Raw genomic sequence first — 6,843 nt, 5'->3', positions numbered from 1 at the left:
GACCGTGCCGAGGGTTATGACCCCCTCACGGGTCAGGAAAAAAAAAAAAAATCTTTATGAAACTTCAGAGAAAACATCCTACAGCAGGTGGAGTATATTTTTTTAATTGATTTTGAACAAAGAAGTCACTTGATTAGCAATTCCTTGCATAAACTCAAAGAATTCACATGGAGGCGGAGGAGACTATAATGTTTCTCCTGAAGTCAGGGGTCAGAAAGTGATTCCGAGAGGACCCCTCAGGGCTGGCATTCGCTAGCTGATCCGTCCTCTCCATAAATACTCAGTGAGTGCTACTATGGGTCAGGCATGCATTAGGCACTGGGAGTGCAGCGGTGGAAGGGAGGGACAAGGTCCTTGTCCTTACTGAGTGTGCCTTCTCTAAGAAGATAGATAAGGAGACCAAACAAATAAACAGGATCATTAGAGACTGGAACAAATGCAGTGAAGGAAATACACAAGAATATGCGATTAGGAGTCACAGGGGTGGGGAGGACCTAGAAGGCTTAAGAGTGCTCAGGAAGGCCTCTCTGAAGAAGTGGTATTTGAGTTGTGTCACAGGACAAAGGGCAGACAGAAGATCACTGCAGGCCGACAGGAGAGAGACTGCAAATGTCCTCAGGCAGGAAGGAACGTGATGAGTCTGAAGACATGAAAAACCGGCGGTGTGGCTGGTGTTCAGAGAGCAGAGAGGTGCGAGTGGGATGGGTTGGGCTGGAGAGCTGGGCAGGGGCAGAGCATGCGGGGCCTGTGCCGAGGGCAGGAAGGACTCTGGGTGATGGTCTAAGACGAACGGAAGCTACTGAAGGGTGTTCGGCAGGTGGCTGACGCGATCTGCTGCTGAGGAGCGTGGATGGAAGTGGGGACAAGGCTGGCAGCAAACAGACCAGTTAGGAAGCTACTGTCGTGGTGTTGGCAAGAGCTGGCGGTGACATGGACCAGGGTGCAGGCAGCAGAGACGGAGAAAAGACAGATTTCAGATATGTTGTAGAAGCAGAACTGGCAGAAAAAGGAAGATGGGAAAATGCTGAGTCATTTACTAAGATGGGGAATTCTGGGGTGGAACAAGTCTAGGGGAGAAATCAAGAGTTTCATTTTAAGATGGTTACATACCCAGCCAGTGGACATGTGAAGAAGGCAGCTGGATGCATGAGCCTGAAGCTCGGGAGAGAGGTCTGGGCTGGAGAGGTAAAGGCTGAGGTCACTGTCACACAGGTCGTATTGAAGCCACGGGCTAGAGGAACCCTCCCTGGCAGGAGTGTCTCAGAGTGAAAAGAAGGGGAATGACTGGGCCCCAGGGCACCCCAACATTCAGAACTTCTCTGAAGACAAAGGAGGAGAAATGAAGTGGGGAGAAAGCCAGGACAGTGCTTCCAAAGTTCACCACTGTGTTCTCAGGGCCCCAGACAGCCTCAGGCATACACAGTCCCTACTAAAGCACTTGCAGAACACATGGAGAGGAAGGAGGGGGCGTGGTAACCTTGCCCATGTGGTAACCTTGCCCATGTGGTAACCTTGCCCATGTCGCTGAAAGATGCAATCAAAGGAGCTGCAGAGGAGCCACTGGCGAGCCCACTGGCATCAACAGAAACAGCATTGACAACCAGCACTGGCATTCCTATCAGTGGCGCGAGGGACCAAAGCCAGGGTATGCTCATTTGGATGGAAATCCAGATGACCATGGAATGTCTGCTCAGCCACAAGCCCACAAGGACTCACAAACCTCCTGCTCCGTGTGACCAATCCACTTTGTTGCTGTCAAACTCCACTGAGGTCTTTGTATCAGTGGTTCTGTAAGTGCGAGACCCGCCTGGCTGCTGCCAAGTCCACAGCCACAATGGGAGATCTGAGCAGGGCTCTACTGTCTGGGCTCAGGGACTCTGGCCGCTTCGTCAACATAACCACACACACAACCCTGGCCTGTGAATTCTCACACTGGTGACTCCTACCTGCCCTCTCCCCTGCTGCCCTAGCCTCGGCGGCCACACCTGCATCTCCATCCTTGCCCACCGCCCACTGGTGGCGCACAGTGGTGCTACCAAGCTTTAGATCCTTTCCACTATTAGAGAAAAAAATAAACAAACGAAGAAAGAAAGAAGCACACCACCTGGACTTACCAGGAACAGTGAGCACGGAGGGGGATCTTTCAGGCCGTTCATGAACACGACTGCTGTTTTGAACCCAGAAAATGCTGACGGGCTCAGGAGGGCCCACGGCCTGACAGGTGAGGTTGAAGGCTGTGTTTCTAGTGACATTCATGCTCTCCGGCTGCTGAGTGAAGTGAGGAAGTCCTGCAGAGAAAGAGTGAAAGGAAAGCATGCTTCAGATCCTACAAGAGAAACACGCAAGCTGGACCAGAACTTCACAACAGATTTCTACATATGCCACCTCAGGTCTCAAATGGCCAGTTTTCACCCCCTTAAAGTTGGGTAACAAAGAGCCCAGAGGCTAATTCCTCCCAGTGTACCTTAAGCTGCTTTCTAGGACATTTTCCCAGAGGGGTTGTAAGGGGTGATTCAGAACTGGTTTTACCAGAAGGGAGGCCACAGACAGGTTTTAAATCAGGTGTTGTTCAAACTCCTGGGGCTGGTTGGCGGGTTTTCAGGTATTTCTCACCAAAATAAACCCAGAGTGAAATTAAAGCTATGGAAAAGGTCTGCTTGTGTTTTGAGGACAATCTATTGTGTGTGTGCCTTTCAGATGGGTGATAATGAATTTTAAAATTCACCAGTTTGTATAGGGCTGAACACTGTTCAATGCACATTCTCATGAAAACAGTATAGACACAGTTACATAGTTACAATCCTAAAATCTTCTACTGCAATCCCCAAATCAGGGCTTATGAGGAAGTTTAGGACTATCTCAGAGAAACCAGTCAGCACTTATGCGAGGCATGTGCCAAATACTGAACAGGTCAAGCTAGGTGCTCTTAGGCATTTCAAGTGTGTTCTTTTGGGACTGGGAACTCACAGATCTGGTTCCAGCAGGAATGATATAGGATTTATGTGACATAAGATTCTTTATTTCCNGCTGCCAAGTCCACAGCCACAATGGGAGATCTGAGCAGGGCTCTACTGTCTGGGCTCAGGGACTCTGGCCGCTTCGTCAACATAACCACACACACAACCCTGGCCTGTGAATTCTCACACTGGTGACTCCTACCTGCCCTCTCCCCTGCTGCCCTAGCCTCGGCGGCCACACCTGCATCTCCATCCTTGCCCACCGCCCACTGGTGGCGCACAGTGGTGCTACCAAGCTTTAGATCCTTTCCACTATTAGAGAAAAAAATAAACAAACGAAGAAAGAAAGAAGCACACCACCTGGACTTACCAGGAACAGTGAGCACGGAGGGGGATCTTTCAGGCCGTTCATGAACACGACTGCTGTTTTGAACCCAGAAAATGCTGACGGGCTCAGGAGGGCCCACGGCCTGACAGGTGAGGTTGAAGGCTGTGTTTCTAGTGACATTCATGCTCTCCGGCTGCTGAGTGAAGTGAGGAAGTCCTGCAGAGAAAGAGTGAAAGGAAAGCATGCTTCAGATCCTACAAGAGAAACACGCAAGCTGGACCAGAACTTCACAACAGATTTCTACATATGCCACCTCAGGTCTCAAATGGCCAGTTTTCACCCCCTTAAAGTTGGGTAACAAAGAGCCCAGAGGCTAATTCCTCCCAGTGTACCTTAAGCTGCTTTCTAGGACATTTTCCCAGAGGGGTTGTAAGGGGTGATTCAGAACTGGTTTTACCAGAAGGGAGGCCACAGACAGGTTTTAAATCAGGTGTTGTTCAAACTCCTGGGGCTGGTTGGCGGGTTTTCAGGTATTTCTCACCAAAATAAACCCAGAGTGAAATTAAAGCTATGGAAAAGGTCTGCTTGTGTTTTGAGGACAATCTATTGTGTGTGTGCCTTTCAGATGGGTGATAATGAATTTTAAAATTCACCAGTTTGTATAGGGCTGAACACTGTTCAATGCACATTCTCATGAAAACAGTATAGACACAGTTACATAGTTACAATCCTAAAATCTTCTACTGCAATCCCCAAATCAGGGCTTATGAGGAAGTTTAGGACTATCTCAGAGAAACCAGTGAGCACTCTTATGCGAGGCATCTGCCAAATACTGAACAGGTCAAGCTAGGTGCTCTCAGGCATTTCAAGTGTGTTCTTTTGGGACTGGGAACTCACAGATCTGGTTCCAGCAGGAATGACAGCACTTATGCGAGGCATGTGCCAAATACTGAACAGGTCAAGCTAGGTGCTCTTAGGCATTTCAAGTGTGTTCTTTTGGGACTGGGAACTCACAGATCTGGTTCCAGCAGGAATGATATAGGATTTATGTGACATAAGATTCTTTATTTCCTATTTCAAAGGTTTTTCAAAACTCCATTTAGACTTAACGTTCCTATTCTGGCATTTTTCTGGGATTCTGACAAGCAAAATGTCCTCTAAATATTTTTCCCAGATTAGCAGCAAATGTTGGAAACCCTCTCCTTGATGCTGACGTCTCTCTGAGGATATAACAACCCTGTCCAGCCTGGGATGGCGTCAAGCGAGGGTCTGAGGCTCCTCTGACTGACCCCCTCCCTGTCTCTTCCCCTCTGTCTCCCCCACACACTTTCCTTCTCCTTCCCTCCTCCCTTAGACCTCCTGCCACATCAGTGGGGTTCAAGTAAAGGCTCACAAAAGAACGGGCAGTAGACGAGCCTTTCAGTGATGCTAGATAAAAATGATCAGAGGCCACTGTTTTGGACTAAGTTCCTATACTAGGCCCCAACAGACCAGACTAAAAACTAACATGGAGTCACTCCTGCTAAGATCCAAGTCACTTAGATTGTGATCTGACCTTCCCAGAAGTCAGGAGAAAGAGATTACAGCCAATTTCCCAAACAGGCCAGTTTTAATCTTCAATAGGTATGATAATGAAGTTCCCTCTGCTGTAATTCTTACACAAAAGAGACAGCCAGAAGTAACATGATGTTATTTTTCTATTGTTCTGCCTTCCTGTCCCCAGCTTACTAGGAAACAGTGAAATCACCAAATCCTCTTTCTGTTCTGTTTCTGCTTTCTTCAGCCTTTTTCTGTGTATAAAATCAACCTCTTCTACTGGGCTCAGTGGAACACTTACTTTATTTCATGAAATAATGTGTTGCTCAATTCTAGAGTTGCAATAAAGCCAACTGAGATCTTCTCTTTAACCAAATTTGTTGGAATTTTATTCTTTGACAGTGGCAGACACTTTGGGTTGAAAAGCTAATCACCTGCTCTAAAGCCTGTGATGAGGAGGGTCAGGAGACAGTAGAAAAGACAGGTGATCTGGTGGCTGCTGACAGGGGCCCCTCAGAGACCACTTGGCGGTGATAATAAAGGCACTTCCTCCTTGCAACCTTTCTTGACAGGCCTGGCATGCAACCGCCCAGACCAGGGAACCAGACCCAGGACCCAGCTAAGCTGTGCATCAGCTCACAGTCCCCACCAGAGTTCAACTCCTTGAGGGCACAGACCGCCTTTTCCTCACCTGCTGTTTCATTCCTCACTGCCATCGACCCCATGTCACAGAATTTCTCTGACCCATGTGCTGACAGATCCCAGGGCCCAAAGGAGTCCCAAGCTGAGCTGTTGACCAGCCCAGTAAACCACTCACCCTTCCATGTGTCACTGTCCCCACATGTGGGATAGGAAAAGATGCTGAATACTAAGCAATCAGGTGAGTGGTGCTGGTGCCAGCACTGAGAACTGGGTAACTGAATGTATTTTCCTTCCTAAAAAGAAGTCTTCTGCTTTTTAAATTATAAATATGAGGTTACTTCAAAAAGTTCATGCAAGGATTTGTATTATTTTTTTAATTCCATTTTTCCACAAACTTTTTGAAGCACCCTCATAAACTGTAGACAAGTCCATAATCTCTTTTTATCTCACTTCCAGTGCCTGGAATAGAGCTCACACTTTAAGAACTGAATTCACTTCATTATTACTTAACGTTTAAAAAGAGGATCACCTTATAAAATTTCAGTGCTGATGGATTTGCAAGGTTTGCATACAGAGTTATAAAGGGGCAGGCCAAACATTTAACACAGGCTCTAAAGCAAACAGTTCTCGAGCAACAAGACACTCTTACCTTGTACTTCGATGTAGATGGGATCAGACACGATTTCTTCATTGTTTATTTTCATCTTACAGATATATGACCCATTGTCTGAACGCTGCACACTGGTTATGCTTCAAAAAAACCAAAACACACACACATAAAGACACTGACAGTAACCACCCTTTAATTCCCTACTACAGACACAGAGAATTTCTTCATCTTCTTTGTCATGTGCTGTGTTAGTTAATTTTATGTGTCAACTTGGCTGGACTGTGTGGTACCCCGGTGTTTGGTCAAACACCAGTCTAGGTGTTGTTGTAATGGTATTTTTCAGGTGTCGCTGAATAAAGCAGATTGCCCTTCACAATGTGGGCAGACCTCGTCCAGTTAGCTGAAGGCCTTATAAAGACTGAGGTTCCCTGAGGAACACGGAATTCTGCCTCCAAACCACTTTAGAACTTGACACTGTGACATTAGCTCTTCTCTGGGTCTCCAGGGACATCCTGCTGATTTCCCAGTCCCCAAAAGCATGTGAGCTAATTCCTAAAAATAAATTTCTGTCTACACACACACACACAAGGGCCCTTCAAAAAGTGTGCAAAGTAGAATAGAAAGATGAAATGAATCTTTTCATGAACTTTTTGAAGACCCCGAGTGTGTGTGAGCATCTCTTCTTGGTTCTGACTCTCTGAAGAACCATGGCTAACACCTGTGCTGTCACCTGTCTGGATTTCTTTTTTTTTTTTTTTTTTTTTTTTTCC

At 46.9% G+C, this 6,843-nt stretch overlaps 1 pseudogene; it reads right to left on the bottom strand.

Moving 5' to 3' along the window:
• LOC103592416 overlaps positions 1-6,843 on the bottom strand; it is a 26,963-nt pseudogene that overhangs the window by 6,719 nt on the left and 13,401 nt on the right.

This window comes from Galeopterus variegatus, unplaced genomic scaffold, assembly GCF_000696425.1.
Source record: "Galeopterus variegatus unplaced genomic scaffold, G_variegatus-3.0.2 Scaffold1143, whole genome shotgun sequence".
NCBI lineage: Eukaryota > Metazoa > Chordata > Mammalia > Dermoptera > Cynocephalidae > Galeopterus > Galeopterus variegatus.
This window is presented reverse-complemented; position numbering and strand designations above follow the sequence as displayed.